The following is a 21,558-nucleotide window of genomic DNA, read 5'->3' on the forward strand; positions in this document are numbered from 1 at the left end:
TAAAATTTTAACTGTTTTAACTTACTATTTTTCCTCAAATTGTCTTCACTGGTAACAGCCTCCCAGGCTTCCCATTGTTGTGGTTTGTACCAACTGCTTCTCTCAAACTGAAGCATTTTATAGATTACACTGACTTTACYGTTCAAGGTGGTACTACACAACAGTTGGGGAAAACATTATAGAGAGACCCATGCTCCACTAATATGTACTATACAGTATTTTAGATTAAAAAAGACAACGATTCACATTTCAAAGACCCGGCCAGAAAATATCATGTAATAATTTGCATCAATCTTGGCACAGTTGCACTAAAGGTCAAAGGGGTGAATCAGTTTGCCCAGACTCAAAACTTTGTTCGAAGGAAGGTTATAAAACATCAAGGTGCGCAAAATCTTATCATCATGACTTCTGACCAGAATTCCTCCTACGTGTATCTTATTCACTCCCCCCCCCCTCCCCTTTCCACTTATTTTTAAATCAATTCTGACTAAAGAAGCACCACAACGTTTTCTTTCTGCCTGATACGTAATTAGATGAAGATTTGTTATGGGCAGAGGCAAATACCTCCAGGTAAAAAGCTGGTAGCTGGAGGAGACCTAGGGGTACCAGAGTTATCAATTTAGCAGGCAAGAATTCAGCTTGACTTTTAAGATGATAGGAAAGACTGTTAGAACTGGCTCTTTGAGGAAAAAAAAAAAAGTATTTGAAAGTTCAGGACATCAGTACAGAATGTCTCTGAGACAACAAACAGGAGCTCCAAAACCTGTCCTCTGCCTGGCCCCAGCTTTAAGACAGCTGGTTTTTCAAAGTTATTCTTAGTCAAAAACTCCTTCCCAGAGCTTACAACAATCAAAGTACTTTGCAGAGGCTTTAGTGATGAAAGGCATTTCCAATTGAATAGAAAAATCCAATGGTACAGTACAGTAGGTGAATAACCCCAACTTTTTAAGTTGTAGATCAAGCTGTGAGACCTAACAGCTGTGTCATACTGTGCCTGCATGCAAAATAACTTCTAAAACCAGAACCAGACTGTTCAAAAAARGTATTTTCTCTGTGGCTCATGCTGGAATTTACAGAATAAACCAATGCTGGAAAAGGTTTTTTGTTTTGGAATTATGTAGCTGAAATGTCTGTTAGGAATGTAAGGAAATATACTCTGCTTTTTCATGTCTCTCACATGCCCACACAAACCTAGATTGCTTTTTCTGATGATTTAATGGACACAAAATTTTACTCAGCATGTTAAAATGAAAAAAAAAACCCAACCCAGAAGCAGTATTAGGAACAGCTGGACAAGATCTCAGTGAAGAAAAGATCTGAATAAGACAGTACATASCTGGCAGGTTAAGTATTCCTCACTACAAGGAAAATGTCTTAGGAATGAACTCACCTTAGTAGAAAGTAGTACTTCTGGGAAGACTTGTTGATGGCATGTCTCTAGTTGTCTAATACTGTSATGGTTAAGGTAGTAACTTCTGTTTCTTGCTTTTTTCAAAGCTCAGTAAACCCAAACTTGGACAAACAGCTTATGCCAGAACTACAAGCTCAGACTCGAAGTGCAAAGATGAGTTGTAGCAAAATGGGCAGGCTGTGGGTAAGTGCTACCCAAAGGCACACYGTCTACCTGCTCAAAGGAAGTCAATCATGTGGTCAAAGCAAAGTTATGTGAGCAATTATGATTGACTCCTCAAGGGCTTCCTMAACATATGCTCATCCTAATTGACATAATAAATGCCATCGGCATTTCACATAGTAAATTATAAAATGCACGGCTAGTTATGTAACAAAAGGTGCGCTTCCACTYCAATTTGGCTGATCGCTCTGTCTGACTTTGGCAAGACTGGCAGCCTTGCAAATTCCACCAGCTTGTTTTCAGCCATTTGAGCAGATGACAGAACTGTATTTTTGTGGCTGGACAACCATGCGCCCTGGCTGCCTTCTAAGATGCTGGTAAACTAGAAACAGGTACAGCAGTCCATGCAAACTGCATGAGGGAGAGCATCCCTGGTCCTTGTGGCAGGTGTGTCTGCTGTGTCTCTGCAATGGGAACTGTAGACCACGTGTTCTCTGCGCAGGCCTGCCCTACTTWACTTTAAAATAACAATAGGCAGAGTAAATTGCATGGGATTGTGAAAATCTTAACTTAATACAGCTTCACAGTAAATATTAATCTGCTTTTACAATCCTCTCCCAGGGCCCCAAGTGGGTCAGCAGGGAAGGTGGGTGATGCTACTTCTCTGCCCTCTCAGTGTCAGGGGATGGAAGAGCTGATGAAGAGGGAGCAAAAGAGAAGTGGAGGACTTCTTTCCCYCAGGACACCGAAACCTTACATCTCAACCTGCCTCCCACGGCCATGGTACTTTGCCAYCCTCAGACCACACAGAATCTTCTTGCATGTGACCATGAGATAACATTTAATAACTACAAAGTGTGGAACATGTGATGGATATATACTAATAACACATAATAAAGTAAGCTGTGCTTTAATTACACTATGCCTTTACAACTGCTTCTTTGATCTAGGAGTTTCTTAATACTTGACAAACTACTTAATGAGTTCTCACAACACCCTGTGGGGACCTTTTTTCAGAGGCAACCCAYATGGCTGGAAGCACCTACATGGTTAGGTGAGCAGGGGAAGGGGCAGCTGGCTGCTCCCATGCCATGGGGCCAGTGCCCAGAAACTGTCACAATAATTCTTGTGCTGCAGTGTGACCACAGAGATGCTCTCAGACCTGGTCTGTGGRAAATCCCTCACAAACTCCCGACTTCTAGAACTGCATCTTCTGCTTTATGGACATGCACCTGCAGGGGCACAGCAGCAACTTACAGCAGTTGGCTCCCAAGAGKAACTTGTCTAAACAAGAGAAGCAAAAGTTTGAGTTAAAACCTGTGGGCCATTGCACTAARAAGAAAAATTGGGCAAATTCAATGGAGTAAGGATTTAATCATCTCAAGTCTATTTATGTTGTACTTAACTCCCATACTATGATTTAGATACAATTATTGTTATATTATACACAATACAATAAACRTTATTAAATATTATGCACTATGTATAATTAAAACCATAGGTCYATAAATGTCCATAACTTCAATTATATCTGTATATTACTCTTTCCTCCTCCTGCTATTTGGATCCAYCAAAATGACTGAATAAACAAATTCTAACCAGAAAAAACAGTCCCTATTGAAGAACTACAYGGTACAGTGACATTCTGCTGTTTAAGATAATAGAGTCTGAAAGCATTCCCTGTCATTCAGTCCCAGAGTCACAGCTGCTAGGGCCTAGTCCCATTCAGGAACCTGGAAAAAGGAGGGCACAAGCCCTGATAAGATAGTCAGCAGTTAAATTTCAACAACGTAAGGGAGTGGTATAGCCCAGGGGTGGCCTCCAAAAAACTGGGCAAACATACAGTATGCAGCCATAAATGGAAATTTCAGTGAGAAAGGGGAAAAAAAATTGATGAGCTTACAGATTTTTTGCAACACTGATTGCTGAATTTCAYATTTAAGAAAAATGCATTCTTGGAAAGAGGGAGACATTGCACACTGAAGAGGCTGAACCCAGGAGCCCAGTTACTGTGGACTGACTATCAGTTTTCTGGGGCTAACACAAGTTACGTTTTGGCTCTTGAACAGACCTCTCTTATGCAGTAATGCTGACAGTGCCCATTTGTATCTGCTGATATCCCTATTGCTTATTTGGGAGTGAGCTGTAGAGTAGAGCTTACAACTCCATTTAAAATGGAAAGGACTGGGTAAACATGAAGTATTAAAGCCGGAGTGGAAGTCGCTCTCTCTCAATGAGGCGGTGCAATAGTTTCTGTTCCAGGGCACCTTTTTTTTTTTGTAGCAGGATAGTGACTAAGATCCCTGCCCAACAAAAAGTCTCGACAAGTAAATTTTGTTTATTATAGTGACCAAGCCCTCAGCTACCAAAACACATCCTGTAGAGCCTGGTTCTGCCTTCATCTGCTCAGTACTGGGAAACAACACCCCTGAGTACCACGCTACTCATTGGACTTGATTCATCACTGCTTTAATTGGGGCTCCGTGGGAACAACCCCAAAGCCCAYTGCTAATTAACATGCATGCCTTGCTGATGGCCTTGTAATATTCCCCTTAACAACAAGAAGCTTACTAAGGTTTTGTCAGCCAAGACACGCGAGTGACACCAGCCTGGGAAAGATAGTTAAGTGGCTTAATTAATATCTGCTTCCAGAACCGGTTCTGTGGGTGTGAAGACCAATTGTATGCTGTTTAGTCCCGTGATGAGAAATCAATTAGGAATTATGTGCTCAAACTGTCCTGCTTCCTGCATCCTTTCTCACAATCAGATGTATTGGCTGTGTGCAGGCAGGCAAGGGGATTTTTTAATTCTTTGTAATTCTTCCTACAAGTCATAGTCATTCCAGTGCCTCATACACTTTTTGACTGGATYTAAACTGCAATATTCTTTTAAATTGCAGTAATGTGATTAGGTAAATTCTCAGACTGAAATTATGAGAACCCAAAGCTACACTTTCCAGCACTGGGTTCTACTTGGAAAATCCTGCGAGAACTGATACTGTTAAATAGATAGTACAAAATCAGCTTTTGTACTCAGACAATAAAACTAAATAATCAATTTCAACAGTATCTATACCACGTAGCTGTCAGCATGCGAAAGTAAAAGACTAGGAAAAAGACAAGCAAAAAGTAGACAGGAATTATATCCAAAATCAAATCAAAATCTGCTTTCAAACAAGCCACTTTCYGAAAGATTTATCAATCCAGATAGAGAGATAGGAAGCATTCCTTAATAAGAAACTACTGGGACATAAAAACKATTTATTTTATTAAGACTCGGTTTCAGTAAGAATGTTGCAGGTGTATTAAAGTGAAACTGGAGGACAGATCAATGAGAGGGTAGCCAGAAGCAGCTAGACAGGTGGGGTTTAGCTCCTTATAAAAGAGCAATTGATTTTTACTCAGAGGGATGGGAACAGTACACAGTGGCAAGCAGTTGTACACAACATGACCTGCCAACTAACCATTCCCTGAACATTTATTGAAGGTGAAAATTTGTCTTCTGTGTTGAATCCCTTTGAATCACATGATTCAGGTAATGATTGCTTTTACAGATTCAGGTTGAGCCTTTGGGGAAAGCTGTGAAAGATCAACTCCRTATTTGTCCATCTCAGCTTCTCATTTCCGTGGAAGAACTGGACACGCACAGCAAACAAAGCTTAGTCAGGCAGCCTTGCATGACATCCATGTCTGTCCATTCTAAAGGGAGAGTGGACTCATTAGCTCCTCAAAAGGCTCTGGCCCTCCAAATCAGCCACAGGTCTCCATCTGCCCCGACAGTGAGAGGAGCCAGATGGCAGCATCCAATCCTGCAGACAGGGCYGACATCTCCAGAAGTACTGGACTGCTTCCCTCCAGCAGCCAGCCTGGAGGAGACTCTCCACATTTGAAAGCCTGTATTAATTTACCTTCCTTCTGGAAACAATGCTGCCTGATTTCCTGGTTTGCAGTGAAATGAAACTAATCTATCATCTCATCCTGCATGCAAAACTTATTCCCATTTTACTAAAGAAAAGCTATGCTAGGGGAAGATGCCAGCACCTTCAAACTTCTTCCAAAAGACAATTCAATTTTCTCTTCTTAATAGACAATCACAACCCAGAGCCAGGAACATTCGTCTTTCCAACTCTGGGTTACAATGAAGTCCTGATGTTGAAACACATGGGCTTGAAATACCCAAATACCAAAAGCAGAACCCATGTGAGCAAAGGGGAAGATACTTCTGTAGGACCACAAACAAGTAAGAGAAATACGTAGTGGGAGAGTATTTTCAGGTGGCAAGAATAAGAAAGTGATGAAACAAGTTTTCCCAGATTGATTCAATTTATATCTTTGGAAAATACACATAGGCTTTTGGATGGAAGGTTTGGGGTGGAAGAATAAAATAGCAAATTAGTAACAGATWACTTCCTTAAGAGAAATTTTCAGTCTTAGGAAAGTAGATAGGAGTACTGAGGATACAACTCCCCACACAGAAGCAGCTTTCCAAATTCCTGACAGTGAATTCTGTATTTTTTTTTTTTGCAGATCAGCATTTGGGCTTTTCCAACACCAGCAGATAAAAGACACTGCTGTTTCAATGAAGTAATGGAGCTGCCTTGATGTAGTTTTGGAACAGCCTTGAAGTAGTTTTGCATGAACCTGAATGATCAAATGAAAAGCATTTTGGACAGTGGAAACTCCAATTCGACAGAAGATCGTGGGAAAACAAGTACCTTGTATAGTGCCTATTAAAGTCACCTAAGGTTACCTTGCTTTTCCTGCTGTAGAAGGAACCTTTCCTAGTCATCAGAGAACATGGGAAAGCATGACATACAAGTCTAATATGCACCTTTTCTGGTTTTKGTGTTTTACGTTGGCAGATAGAAAAGGGGTTGAGAGCTTGATGCAAGCAGTCTATCCCTGGTCATTAAAAACAAGCCAAAACATTAAGAAGTTTAAACACATGAACAGATCCTTCTGATTTATGCACCAGGACCTCTTGTCTACCAAATACTGTTAGAATTTTGGTGAGTGAGGAGGACCATGTATCCTCATTGCTGTTCTGGGCTCTGTGTTGGCACTGTGAATATACACACTCTCACATGAACCATCAGTCCTATGGAAAGAAATAAAACTTATAAGAAGTTATGACTATTCATAAATATTCACAGGTTTGCAGCTGCTGCATATATCTGTACTGAATTATAAGATGTTTTGAGTAAAGAACTGAGTGTAAATTGAAGCAAGATAGAAGAACATGAGCTAAAGATAAAAACTAAACCAAGCTCTCTTTCTTTCCTCTCTTCAGCTGCAATTATTTTGCATAAAATCAAGCAGCAAGATACAGCAGTAGCGACTGTAGCCTCAATTTACCTCCTACAGCTGCAGCGAATGTTTGTGGTTTTAACCTGGGGGAGGGGGAAAATGGGTTTCCAGAGGATTAATAAAGCGATGGACTAAAGCAGCTGCAGTAAAAATGGCACCTCTGCGCACATAATCAGTTGGATTTCAACACACTTTGCTATAGAAATAGACCTTCTTAGCAATGGGGAAGACAGAAACCCAAACACATGTAGCTAACGAAAAGGTTACGAACTAAGCGCAGTGTTTTTGCGTACCAGCATGTACGTACATACGCCGTACATTTTAACACTGCTTTCCAAGAAGCACAGCTAACTACAGGTACATTATGTGGCCTTTTCTGATAGAKTATGAAAATAATCCCTACATTAGGTTATGGGGAGGCTGAATCAGTAATGACAGACACAGCAGACATTTACCACTGCCCGGCTGCGAGGCACTCCAGAGTGCGCGGGCTGRGGTTGGGGCCCACGCCCCCTACCGCTAAACGGGGCTGGTTTGCTTACCAGAGCATTTTCCTCTGCCTTTGCTCCTCTGGAACAACTCATGCCCAGCTCGAGGGGGAAAGTAGGAGCAGCACAAAAAAAAGATGCGAGTGGTCCAACTCAGGTGCGTGGCTTTGGCGTGTTGTCACCCGCTGGCGGCAGGCTGGCGCAGGTTCGATCAGCGAGCTGTGGCGGCCGGGCACGGCCTGGCGCTCTCCCCTCAGCCTCACCCCGCTGCTGCCCGCGCCCAGCGGCCGCTGCCCGTGTCACATGGGGAAGCCTATGGCACGACAGAAGGTACGGAAAAGCTGAATCGCATAAACCTGAGCAATTTAGGGTTTAAAAGACCACACCCTCCCAGTCATGTCTCCCGCAGGTAGATAAGCATGTGCAGGCTGCTCATACAATAGTGTAATTTGAAGCTTTTGCTTTTCTTTCCGGCATATATCAAAGTTCATTTTCAGTCAGGTTCTTCCTTGCATTTCTTTTCTTCTTTTATCCTGACAATCAACATGGTTTAAAATTTAACAAAGACAAGTGCGTCATCCTAAATACTGCTTCAAGATGGAAGAATCATGTTGGCTTTCCCCTTTGAARAGGAAGATAAGGTCCACAAGTCCTACCCCAGAATCTATGGTTTGGAATCTGAATCTTCACCGTGTTCCTGTACACTTGGTGGTGAACACTTGAACGACATAAGAGCAATTCTGTAAACTCCAGAATCAGTTGTCTGAAAATACAAGCTCARTTAATTTTCTGAACATTGCAAAATTAAGACTGCATTAAACACTCTTACCCAGTAATTTTCAGTTTTAAAAGCRCCTAAGAAGGTGATAAAATGTTGTAATGTTGATAAGGTGTTGTGCTGCTGCACTGTAATGCAAAGCTGATTGTGAATGTTGATAGCAAAAGCAGCAGCAGCAGCAAAAAAGATTTTTTTTTTTTTTTTCAAAACATATTTTCAATAGAGGAAAAGAAACCCTTGTCTTTCAACTACACAAATTACTAATAAATGCAGTGACTTCAGTCATCTTAATAATTTGCTCCTAAGGAAGGGTCATTCAGGAAGCAAGGCAGCTTTGGAGATGGACTTGAATCAAAACTGCAGTATATACTGAAAACAGGCAGGAGGAAATCCCCAGCCTTTGATATAAACATCTACGGCTACCAGGTCTTGGCCTCCAATTCATTCTTATGCAAGTATGTTTCCTTTCAAATGTTTTAAAAGCATGCTTGCTACTTGAGGTTATAAAATCCCTTGTTAAATATTTATTTTATGAAATCATCAAGGGACATGTCAAGTCCTACCAGCAAGYGTGACAGTCATACCTGTCTGATGGATGCTTCTTTGCAGTAGCATTTGCTTTTTCTGMCCTGACAGTGTAGCACCTCTGCTCCAAATTGCTCAAGGAAACCTGGGACAGGTCCCTGCCAAGCCAGCCTGCCAGTGCTCGCTGTACAGTTGTCCAAAACCCAGGCAGGGCATTGCTGGATCTGGGGCACTGTGCAGCTGCTGCTCTTCCCCCAGGATGGGTGCAGTGCGGAGAGACACAGCCTGCACGGGACCAGATGTCCATGGCAGTCACAAGGTCAGATATGCAAGCCTCATGCGTCAGTCMTCTGCAAAATTGTACTATGCATATGAAATGTACTTTTAAAAACATGCYTAAGCTACAGAAGCTTAAACATTAGCAAATACATGCCCACAGAGCAAAGCCTGTGTTTAAATCCTTCCTTGCATGGGAGATCTCTCAGAGGCTGCTCGCCCTAGATCAGAAAGCCCCGAGCCCTGTTGTCACAGGTGACCACATCAGACGCTCAGTTCCAGAGTTAATTTCCATCCTAGAAACTAGCCAAGTTTGCCCTCCCTTCCACTGCTGGGAGGCTTTTCTAAGTTTCCAGACTCAGGGCCAGCTCAAACTAATTTGTTCTCACGCTAATGTTACTGGATTGCTTAAATAGCCTTTCCTATCTCATGATATGTTTTCCTGTTTTCCTTTCCACTCAAACTCTTTYAGTCTCTGCTCAGACAAAAGGCTTTCTGCTCTCCTGCTCACCCAAACAGCCCTCTTGGGTGCTCATTCCTGTCCAAATTCTTCACTCTGGAATGGCATTTACACTTCTTTACTCATACCGGGCAAATTATTTTCCTAGAAGGTGAGTAATTTATTGACTCTGAACCAAATTGCTGGTGAGCTCTTTGGTACCTGTTGATGGAAGATCCTAGATGAAACTGTGTTTCATCTGCTGGGAGGAAACATGGAAGAACCTCCTTCGAGCTACAGCCTATGTATTGTATTATTTACGAGTTCCCTCCTTTGCCTGCAGCTGGCTGAAGGCTATGGCAGATTTTCTTTACCAATAGCACAGAAAAGGTGAGAGCATTTTCCTACTACAATTCATTAATTTACACCAAAATAATGGCAGTATATCATAGATATGACTGATGCATTGACACCTGTTTGATAAACTTCTGATTTCCTGGTATAGATTCATACATTGGAGGAAAAAAATGTTATGTATTTAGTTCTGTTTAATTTTAAAAAAAGAATTTGTACATTTATCTCAAGCTATGCAAATACAGGTATGAAGACAGACATTTCAAGTTGCACATATTCCATACTTCACTACTGCTGAAATTATTTCCAGGAGGACAACATGCCATAAACTCTCTTGTATTAGACTTATTTATTTACTTCAACTAAATTATTTCAGCATACATTGAAAGCACTGGTAGTACACACTGTGAGTACACACTGTGCAAGTTAAGTTAAAAGATTAGTCAAGTCAAATTAGGAGAAATTATAATAATCAAATGTTAGTTGACAATACTGTAATGGATGCCATCTGTGTTGCATTGAAAAGATCACTGTGTCCTGCAAACACAGAGGTCTGTGCCTCCTCCTGTGCAGCCCCATAAGACTGGAGGAGGAGACACAGGGGTCAGGTCAGCTCTTTGCCTGCTGCTGACCACTCTCTCCCACTCCCTGGTCCAGGCCAGGCAGGAGACTGCCTACACAAAAGGAAATAAAAGTGCTTTCTCCAGTGCACAGCTCTGGCAGGGGACTGAGCCATGATATCTCTTTCAAGTACTCAACAGCCCCTGAGATTCCTTGTGGATTTATATGACTTACCCACAAAGCCAAAATGCACCCTTGTCCCTGACCCCCWTGGATGGACAGTAGGATGGGGACCAGGAGGAAGGGGACAGGTAGACCTGGCTGGCCCTCTGACTCAGTGGAGGAACAGTGAGAAGGAATGATGCCAGGAAAGGAGCATCAAGAGCTGTGAGTCACAACTTCAAATGGTAGGGACAGACCAGAGAGGAGGAGATTGGAGTCCTCCAGATGAAACTGTTCCTCCTGACCTTCATGACAGCAGGCCACATCCACATCTGGCATGAGCATTCAATGTTCTCACACATTGTAGTGGCAATAGAGAATAGGAACAAACTCCAGAGGGGAGAATAACCAGGTGTAGAAAAAACTCCAGAATGCAGGCCAGCATTTTCATATCAGTTCCCTCTTGTTTCCTCTTTGTGGAAAATGAGCAACGTGAATTGGATCCCAAAACATAGAAGGATTGCCAAGCACTTGAACTATGGACTCTCTGGGGGCTACTGAGTGCCACTGACATTCTTCTTGGAAATTAGACAGGACTCTGCAGTCATTAATCATCAATATTAAATAGCAATTCTGTACAGTGTGACAGTTTAAATAAGATGTTGATTTCCAAAATTGACCTACTTGGTATAATTTACAGTTGGCAAAACTCTTACAAAGTGTATGTTATGCTGGGAAGTCATATTTCATTTGTCATAAGCATTTACTGGATCCTCTGTATCCAGTATCTTTATATTTTCTAGATGACTCCCAAGAAGAAGAACAGGAGCATAATGAAGAAATTAAAATCCCATGATTAAAACAAGCTCTTCTCCTCAGTTAATGAACCAATAATAGTACCAGACTGCTATTTTCCTGAAATAGCTCTCCCAGACTAAGAGAGCACAGATTAAATATGGCCCTACCAGGAAAAATCCCAAACCAGCAACTTGTGCCATACCACAAGTAACTAAARGCATCTCACCAAAAAACCCTTACGGCATCCGTCAGGAAGGGCCCTCACTTGGAAAGCCTGGAGACCCAGCTGTAAAATCTCAAGTGAAGCTTGGGGTCCTTTCACCTTCCTCAGAAAAAAAATCTGTGAACACATGAGCTTTACATGCATAAGCAAAACAAACATTCAAGTGGCCAAATCACTCTGGCTGTAGGGAGAGGATAATATTACAGATAGGCAGGCGCTGTATGTTTTCCACTGGGAGAAATTCTTGAAGTTAAAAGATTAATCTGGTCTCTCAGCACATTCATTAGTTAAATTGCAAAGCAAGCTCATTACATAACCAATCCTAGGACAATTATATTTTTCTTGTCAAGGTTCACAGTACGGTTGCATTGCTGACCAATGGTAACATGAGTACCCTCTCCAGGATGAAAGCTCTCTGATCTATTTGAAACATCAAACCCATGCCCTACCTGAATTTTTAGATTATTTGTGCCTTTTTGGAATAATATGTTTGCACAGTTCCTCCCACAGGTCTCTCCAGCATGAAGAGAGCAACTGAAGAAGGGTGGGATTCGTTCTTGAGAAGCAGGCAAATCATGGCACAGAAATTAAATTATTTGCTTCTAACTACCAGAGAAGTCTCTGCCATAAAGAGCATCTCATTAATTCTTCCATACTTTGTTAGACACAGTAAAGGAAATGGTTTAAGGTGGACTGAAATGTTGCTACTAAAAGCATGTACAAATACATTTTGTGTTCAGCCCACTCTTGAATTAACTTCTACATCCAGGTTAATATCTGGGAATAATTTGTAGAGTTCAAGATGTGTTGAGAGGTGGAGGTCATCTTGTCTGAGTCCTTGCATGTCACAAGCTGCACATCCCTTGCTCTGTCTCTCTATGGAACCTGCCACCTGGATTTAACCCTATCAGTATTCTTTCTAGAAAAGCATTCCACCCTTATCTGAAGAACCAACAGGCGGGGTGAAGTTGTTTCTTTGGTATCTTATTCCTGAAATTAATTGTTCTTACGTGTAAAAATGCGTGGATAATTTATTGCTAATTCGATGACACCACTTCAGATTATTGCCATCAATTCATGTTATGCATTTTCTGGCAAGCCAAAAAAAGTTCTTCCTGATCTACTGTCTGTATCTTTTACCTCTATATGTGTTGTATTTGTACTAACATCCTCATCTATATTTCATGTGGAACAAAAAGACTGTGGTGTAGACCTGCCAGTATAGCAGGTGTATTAGTTAGCCCTTATGTAAGATTTTTCCTATTCCCTGCCTTCTCATCCAATTTTTAAATCCCCTTTTAAAATGCTGTCTGTGATGTGATTGATGCTGCTCCACAAGTCTCTCCATATGCATACATACTATAAACAGAGAAAATCAGACCTTTGCCCTGACTTGACTTCTGCGCACGTACTCAAGGATCACACCAGATATTTTGACCTGCCAATGAGCTATAACTGCATTCTAAGGTCATAGGTCTACATAACTACATTAAGGTCTCCTAAGTCTTTCCAAAGTCTGGTTTTTTTTCTGAAGATCTCTCCCCCATATAGTATATGTTCCCAGTCTCCAGGTTTATAATTTTGCACTTGACCATGTTAAAGCACACTTTTTTCAGTCTGAAGTCCACTTTTTGGGCAACTCAGATTCCCTTTTGTCTAGAACCATGCATAATCACAGTGGTGCAGTATTTTTCCTGCAAGACTAAGCAGTAAGCATTGCCAGAAGAGGGCTGAGTCCTGATCTGGCTCTGGAATTTCACTAGAATGAGATTAGTGCGATTTTGCAACAACTCCTTTTGATCTACCAGCTCATAGCCACTTGGAATGCTCTTAAGAATGTAAAATGCTACATTTTTGATCAAATTACGATAGGATTTCAAATGGAATACTGTCTATTAGGCCTATGGTAGCTYTTTCGAAAAAACAAGCCAAGCTTACCTGACAAGACCTGAATTCAATGAAAACATCACTGGTTGCCATTAACAATATTCCTGTTCTTTATACTTGAATTCCCATATCAGCTTCTCTATTATTTTGCTGGAAGTGAGGTCAGGCTGACTGCCTTGCTGTTATCAGAATTATCCTGTTTGTGCTGTTAGGCCATTGGCAAAAAACAAGCATGCTTTCAGTCTTGTCAGATTTCTCCAATGTTCCCAAATTTATCAAAGTTCTTACCAGTGGGCCAGAAAATTTCTCAGTGAATGAAAAAAAAAWTTAGGTTTCATAGCTGCAGGCAATACAGGGGCCACTGCTTTAAAGCTGGAGTTGTCTAACATTCTTTTAGATGCAGATGGGCTGGAAAAGAATTCATSCTCCTCATGTGATATATATGTGCCATCTTGTTCCTTTCCAAACATAAACTAGAAATATTTTCTGAACATTTCAGCCATCTATGCATTTCTTATTAACAATTTTAGCACCTACAACCCTTGCTTGGCCCACACCATTGCTATTTTTTTCCCTTATGTAAATTTAAAACTCATTCAGAGCCCCATTTGCTTGCCAAGAGTGTATTTTAGTTTAGGTTTTACTAGTAATCTCCATATTTAATAACACAGAACTATCARTGGACATTTATCTCCCTTTTATAACATTTAGCTCCTTTTTATATATTTTTCCAATATACAGCCATACGGTTTACTTAAATGTATAAGAACTGAGTGTTTGCATGCCCACATAGATACATATACCTATGCAGTCCCATATATGGATATATGTGGACATATGTAGACCTTTTCTAACATATATATACAAATCTGTAAGTCCATTTCTSATGTCTTCTTTTGCTGTACATGTCGTCTTAACAATGTTTTCCCCATTTAGCAAGCTCTTAAAAAACTTTTATTTTTCTTCATGCCTCCATTCCTCTGCTTTTTCAGTTTTATTAAGGGCTGTCCTTAGCTTTGGGAAGTTGGCCTTTTCAAAATTGCATGTGTGAATGTGTTTGCACGGTATTGTCTTCAAACATATTAAATGTAAGCAGGTCATGGTCAGTTCTTCCTGAGACAACACCTTATTTCCAGTCTAGTGGATAAATTCCCTTCTATCTGTCAAGCTGCCTGAAAGCAGAATTCTTCCACTCCAGGTCTAACAACTTTTTTTTTGCAGGACTCTCATTCAATTTTTAATGCCACTCAAGTAAACTTTCACTAGTAGCTAAATGAAATCTTCAGCAACTATGCAAAATAAAGTTCCCAATAATTATACAGTTGCCTCCCCACATGCCATGGCAGCTCATGCTGCCTTCGGGATCATTTCCGTGAYGTACAATGTCACCTTTGCCCACTCCTGCTCACCTCTGAGTCTTGATAATCAGCATATTTATTGTTCTGCATTTCTTAAGATCCTGCACTTCCTGGTTCTAAGTTAGGCAGATATATGTCACCAGGTCACAGACAAAGTCATTCCTTTCACATATTTCTGTTATTACCTTGCTCTGCTTGAACGACTTACACAATAGTCCAACATATTGATCCCTCTAGCACTGTAACCTGATGAGACAATTAAGTAGAATATATCTTGATTATTGATAAATTCTAGTTCCTCTTAGTTATTACCCAGATTCCCAGCTTTAGCACATAAGCATTTCCAAATGCATTTCTCTTTGGATTCTCTACCATGCTGATTTAATKTGTTCCTGACAAGGAGAATTTGAACCACATTTACTTTCTTAACCGCTTTCTGCATGCAGTTGCTTTAAATACAGTTGTGGCAGTTCCGAAGAGCCAAGATATTTTGTCCCTGCCACACCTATTCAATCTCTCCATCTTTTAGTACCGTATATATTACAAGCCAGTACAGGGTTTAGCTCTGTGGTGTGTAGTCAATCCAAAACCAATATGGATACTTAGTGCTGACCTGTGGAATGCTGACACAAGCTGKCTGGGATACAATCTCTGCAGCACTGTTTAAAAAATGGCATTCAGCATCATTCTTTCTGCGTCAAAATGTCGTGTTTTTGCAGGTGTCTTTGCAAAATAATTCAGCAAATAAAATATTTAATATCAGTGTAAGTGCTCCACGTAGGCCACACAGGCACAACTTATCAAGGAACTGCAGTCTTTTGCAGTACTTGCAATAACTTGCAGCCAAAAGGCTCAGTGCTGTTTTCAGCTAGTGATGGAAACTCTCTGAAGAGATCCACATGTGTTCCACACAGGAGAAGAAATTATTAACTGTGCATATCTCACTTTAACTGTCTTTTTTTTCCCCACAGCACAAACTAGAAAGTTCTGGAGAACCTTTCTGGAAAMAGGCTGGGGCCCACAGGCATCTTGGATCTGCCTGGTAACTGCGCTGGTACCTGCCTTCTCTTAAGAGGACAAAACTCAGCATTGAAGATGAAGTTATTTAGCTCAGAGATGTGACCTACAGCTCAAATGAGCAGGAGCTTCTCTGTCCTWAACTGCTCTACTTTCAAAGCCAAAGGTCTGAAAACAGTGGATAGAGGAGCAGCTGTGTTGCTGACCTTTCCATGTAGAGCAAGCCCTGCCCCCTTTCACGGGCTTCTGCCCTCCTGTGACAGAGCAAATGCATTTTAAGCAGCTCATGTAACTGTTCTTGTGTACCTGTCAGTCTCCAAGAACCCATAATGACTTTTGGATTTAAGGATTTAKTTCAACCACTTCTGACAGATGACAGGGGCTTTCAACAGCAATTAAACAAGTTTGGTGATTGCAGGTAAGCTTTCAGGTGGAGATGAAAGACTGATAGCATTATACTGGGAGAAAACTCTCTGTGAACATCTTACAAAAATGCAGAGCTCCCGTTTCTATCATGGGAAAGTGGTCTTAAATGTCCAAACAGTAGGAGAATCTCCTGAAGCTCACAGCTGTCATGAAACTAGAGCAAGATTCCTTGACTTTGGTGGTCATGGATCTGTTTGTTTAACTATAGTTRTTTTCTACACTCTATAATCAGATGTTGCATATTTACAAAAACCATAACAAGTGGATATATAACTGTATAACACCTTATATATAATGCATCCATTTATAAAATTCAACAGAAAATTGAATTATATTTGAGCACTTCATAAAGGAAATAGTAGAAGCAGTAGTAGTAGTATTGAACTTTTCTGGGGTCTACAATGTGAATGTTTTAAGTATAATTTTAAATCAGCCCTTCCTGAGAAAACATTTGTTTTTATACATTTTAGCATGRAACACCTTAGAAGAGGCAACTCCAACAAAACTGAAAGATACTCAGAAACTTCATTTTGCTGACTTCCTTATTAGCTCAGGTCAGAGCATGTTGCTTATAACACCAGGGCTGTGGGTTTGATAACTCTATGGGCYGTTCACTTAAGAGTTGGACTCGATAATCCATGTGGGTCCTTTTTAACTCAGAATATTCTGTGATTCTAGAAATCTATGACTTGGTCAGAGTCATAGTGCACTTCAMCTTCCAGTGTGTTCTGGGCTGCRGCAAAACTACAGAAAGCCCTTCAGSAAAACAGAAAATAAGACATATTTTCTAACCCATTACAAATTATGAACTCAGCTTTCCGTGTCTGGTGAGGTTTTGAATATTTTGTGTGGTTTTTTCTAGCATAATTATTTCTGAAGAGTCTCTACTGGATGTGTTTTACTTCTGAAAACATGAAGATTAAKGTTTAACCCATGCATACAAAGCAGAAGTTTTTGAAAAAGCACTTTACCACAGCTCATCTATTTGAATCTCAGTTGATAATGTTGACCTAATATTTGCTGTTGTAGGCCTCATGTAATACCACATATGCTGAAATATTCCAGATGTGAGACAGCAAAGGCTTCAAACTATTTCTATGCATGATTTGATGGCAGGACTGAGCCCCAATCTCCACAGGTGCAGTGATGGCATACCTGTGCTTTACACTACTGACCTCTCTTGCTGCTTTGCCAGGAAACTGGTTCTGACACTTTACACTGTGTGAGGTACTTACTAAGGGTAAATGAATGGCGTTACTATTATCTGTTAAAGGCTTCAGACTGAAGCAGTTGTTCAGAGCATCCCTGGTGCTGACAGAACAAGTCTATATTCATGCCCTGTGGACAAAATCGCCATTCGTATTTAGATTTGCACCACATTCACAAAGTTCCTTGGAAGATGTGTTCACTTTGTATGTGAGGAAATGGATCAGAAAATTTTCAAAATGCTTGCTTTGAATTTCAATGTCTCCTTCTTGTACTGGCTAACAGTGAGCTACTGTTGGTACACACTGAGTCCCTCACACTGCACGTAAAATAAATTGACTCCATGAGTGTGTAGAGACTGCAAAATCCCTTGCCTACCCCTCCCTTCCCAAAACACCAGCAATGGACCATTATCTTTGATTTTGACATCTGAAGAGAGAATGCAAATGCCAGGAAGGAAGTTTTTAGAATCTGTAAAAAATACTCTCTAAAAGACCTTCCAAWGGGAATATTACAACAGGATACAGTAAAGAAAAACAGGAGAAGAATTTGAGGGGGAGATGCTCACAATATAAATGAAAAATACTTCTGAGAATAAACACAAACAAAAGCGCATCCAAACTTACCTCTACTTAACAGAAAATTACTGAATTTTCTGCTTAAAATAGACAAAACACATTAGTGAAATGCTTGAATATGTCTAATTTATACCTCCTTCTGGACTGTGCAGTGTAGTACAAGGAAGATGAAAGTACACTCAGAATTGATGTTGGGGCCGCCCCCGCTGGACCACCAAAGCAGAAGGTGAAATCCAGAGGTTACAAGCTGAGTACTACCATGCAAATTCTCTGCAAAATTTCCTTTACAGCACCAGGGTATCTCCTCAAGAATCAGGAAGAAATTATCTTTAAAGTCACTGAACTGAAGATTAGGAAACCCCAGTCTTTCTGAGCATCTTGGTAATAGCTGGCTATAAAATTGCCATTACTTATGTTTTGGGCACAGTGACTATATTAAGGCTATCTATACTTTACACTAATGCAACACAGAGTATAATAGCAAATATTACCCTAATTGCAGTCCTTCTCCTCCCCCAGTTTCTCCTGCYAAAAACTGTCAGAGTAGACTGTACTGTGCAAGCCACACAAACACTGCACATCAAAGACTCTGCAGGCTAAGCAGSTGAGATCAGGAGACTAGATCTGCACAAGAAATTCCGGAACAACTCAGCATTACATTGATCTGTACAAGACTTTGTGCATGACATGAAAGACATTCTGAAAAGACTGACTTTCAAAAAAGATAGGGGATGGTGACTTTCTGAAGAAGGCACAGAGTTCTGAACACTTGTGAAGCCCGGCTGACTTTCAGACAAATTCCTGAGCAGCTGAGAAGCTGTCCTAGAAAAAGAGTAGGATGGAGCACAACAAGGCAGCAGCACTGCCTTGGTTTGTGGTTTCTCCTGTGTTATCRAGCAGCAGGTTTTTGTCAGAATGCTTTCCAGGCCTAAGGGCTCCATGAAAAACTCCAAACACACCTACATGAGAACATGCAGTTTCATTACAAATTACAATTTGCTGGTTTGAATTGAAATTGCAATGAATGATCATGGAAGAGGAAATGAAAGGAAAAGTATTAAACTTATGGCTGAAGTGATGCTGCAGTCTGAAAGAAAAAATGTCGAGCATCCTTTGCGGGTGTTTTCACAAGCTAGGGGGAATTACACTGGTCTATAGATGCTGAGCACAGGAAGCAAAGCTTGACTTGCCCTCACAAGGCTCTGAATGAGTGACAGGACTGTGCTCTGTAACCCAAACAGTCAAAAGTTATCCTGCAAAGAAAAAGGCGTCATGACGAGGGGAAAGGGTATAGAGAAGAACACATTGTACAGGAGGAAATTTTCTGCCTGTTTACCTTTAATTAAGAAACTGGAAAATGCTCAGCATCACGGCTTTAAATTCACCTTCTCCACAATAATCCCTAACGCAATTTCTTAGGGAAAAAAAATTTGAGGCAATCACACCTTTGTCTGTCTGTATCTGTCTGCATGTTTTCCCTCGTATCTTCAGAGTTTAGTGGCCTTTTCCAGTACCTTAACTTTGACAAAGGATAGTGATTTCAAAGATATTATGTGCCCATACATAAAAGAAAATAAGGTAGAGTAATAGAGGAAAGAAACCCCATTAAACATTCATATGGGGAGAAGGACTRAGGCATAAATACACTGAGGAATAAACAAAAGCCTTGAAATTCTTGAATACCTCATGGGAGACACTTCAATTAAACTCACACCTTTCTAAACATCAGGAAATGCAGCTACCAGACACAAATCTGTAAGAAACTAGTCTTCACTAGCTCAGCTGCTCACCCAGCAACTTCACTTCAGCAAGCAAACCCACTACTACAATTGGAAAATACCTGTATTTCGCCGGATGGAAAGCGCAGCAAACAGGCTCTTGGTGAATAATCTAGGCATGAAAAATGTCAAGGAAGCAGTTTCCAATTAGCAGTCCTCACCAAAAAAAAGCTTCCACTCTACCCCCCTCCAGGGCAGCATTTTCGGGAGCCCATGGGAAGGGGCCCTGGGTGGCCGGGGGCACACCGGGCTGGGGCTGCTGTGCGGGGAGGGCTCCCTCGCTCAAGGGGAAGCGCAGTCGCGAACCCAAGAACAACAAAACAGCATTACACTTAATCCACTGCCATCTGGCTTCATTTTGACAATCCACAAAATCAGACACAACATTCTTCCGCAAAATCCCTGAAAAACAACACAGAACTAGTGTCAAACCCAGCGTCTCCTCCCTCCCTGGCCCCTCTGAGGGCTTGAAAGAGAGGTTTCTCATAAAATGAAGAGCGATTTCCCCAAGTGACATTTCTGCAGGAGCATTCAAGCTGCAGATGTTTCCACTGTGGAAGAAGAGTTTGTATAATGCAGCACTGCTTGTCATATTTATGGAGGCAGGGAGGGGGGGAGGGGGTGAGAAACAGAAAACAGGAGAGGCTGCAAGCAATGGTGTTGATCCATAGGCGATGAACTGCCTGAGGCTATCAGCTCTGTGTGTTTGCTCAGCTCTTGACCTGACCAAGGGAGAACAAGGACCATCCATCTTCCCCGGCAGAAACCAAGCAGCTGTTCCTGAAGGAACAAGGCAAACCACACAGCTTTTAAACTAGCTGGGAACACAGTATCTCTACAATTCAGCAAGACAAATCCTATTCTTATTCTTATTCTTATTCTTATTCTTATTCTTATTCTTATTCTTATTCTTATTCTTATTCTTATTCTTATTCTTATTCCTATTATTATTTCAAAAATGTGTTGCAGGAAGCCTTGGTTTGCAAATTTGTATTGTTGCTGAGGCATTAATGTAGTCTGCATGGCCTTGCTGATTGAGCTCAAATATCTGGAGCTGACGGCTCTCATAACTTCTTAACAGAGATGTTTCTCTTCACAACAAAAAATATTGAAATAATGCCTGAATCATGCTCAGTTGTATTCCCATTGACAAACACTGATTATCTACAGAAAACAACTTGCTAAAGACTGAACTATGTTTTTATTGATACCTCCTGACTTAGGGTTACAACTCAGCTGTTGGGCTTCTCAAGCCCTTTTGGACACTCAAATGCTGAAGATGCAGCATCATGACATGGATGTTCTGTAATTCCTGTGATGTTGCTGGCAGCTCTGTGTGGGTACCTCAGATATTCTGGAATCTCTCATTTAACACTAGGTGCCTAAATTCAGGCATCTGCATGAGATATCAAGAGCTACCACACAAAGGCTGTATCCTCTCTTACAACAACCTCATGTAATCTATGTAGTGATGCATCTGTTTGCATTTTTTGGGTGCTACGTATGATAGGAACAAGTATGTATGTCTTCTCAGTTGCCCAAATTAGTGGACTAGGAAGCAAAGCATCTACTCACTAAAAATAGTTCACTCACTAATGATACTTTGCCCAGTTCCCATATAAAATCTGTCAGGACAGAAAGAAAGGCAGACTCCATTTGCACATCTGTCTTAGGGCTGAACACCACAGGAATGTCCCCAGTCATGGCCTGTGCTCTGCTTCTTAGCATGGCTGAACATCCTGTCTTGCAGAAAGCACATTACAGACAGCAACGTTAATGTAAACAGACACATCTCTGTGAGTGCTGCATGTGCACATGCATTAAT

The 21,558-nt window shown here is 41.0% G+C and overlaps 1 protein-coding gene across 7 annotated transcripts in view; it reads right to left on the reverse strand.

Annotated features, from left to right (window-relative positions):
- Positions 1-21,558, reverse strand: part of LNX1 (ligand of numb-protein X 1) — a 148,615-nt gene that overhangs the window by 71,751 nt on the left and 55,306 nt on the right. For 2 of the 7 annotated variants that reach the window (XM_057366806.1, XM_057366804.1), the window contains exon 2: positions 7,422-7,680. The exons of 2 other annotated variants lie outside the window; for them this stretch is intronic. The gene's annotated coding sequence lies outside the window, so the exon portion shown is untranslated. Of the gene's footprint in view, positions 1-1,390; positions 1,643-7,421; positions 7,681-21,558 lie in introns of those variants that run through there. 3 more of the 7 variants (XM_057366801.1, XM_057366802.1, XM_057366807.1) reach the window with 2 other exon arrangements.

This window comes from Malurus melanocephalus, unplaced genomic scaffold (genome assembly GCF_030028575.1).
Source record: "Malurus melanocephalus ecotype Western Australia unplaced genomic scaffold, MMel_1.1 scaffold_71, whole genome shotgun sequence".
NCBI classification, from domain to species: domain Eukaryota; kingdom Metazoa; phylum Chordata; class Aves; order Passeriformes; family Maluridae; genus Malurus; species Malurus melanocephalus.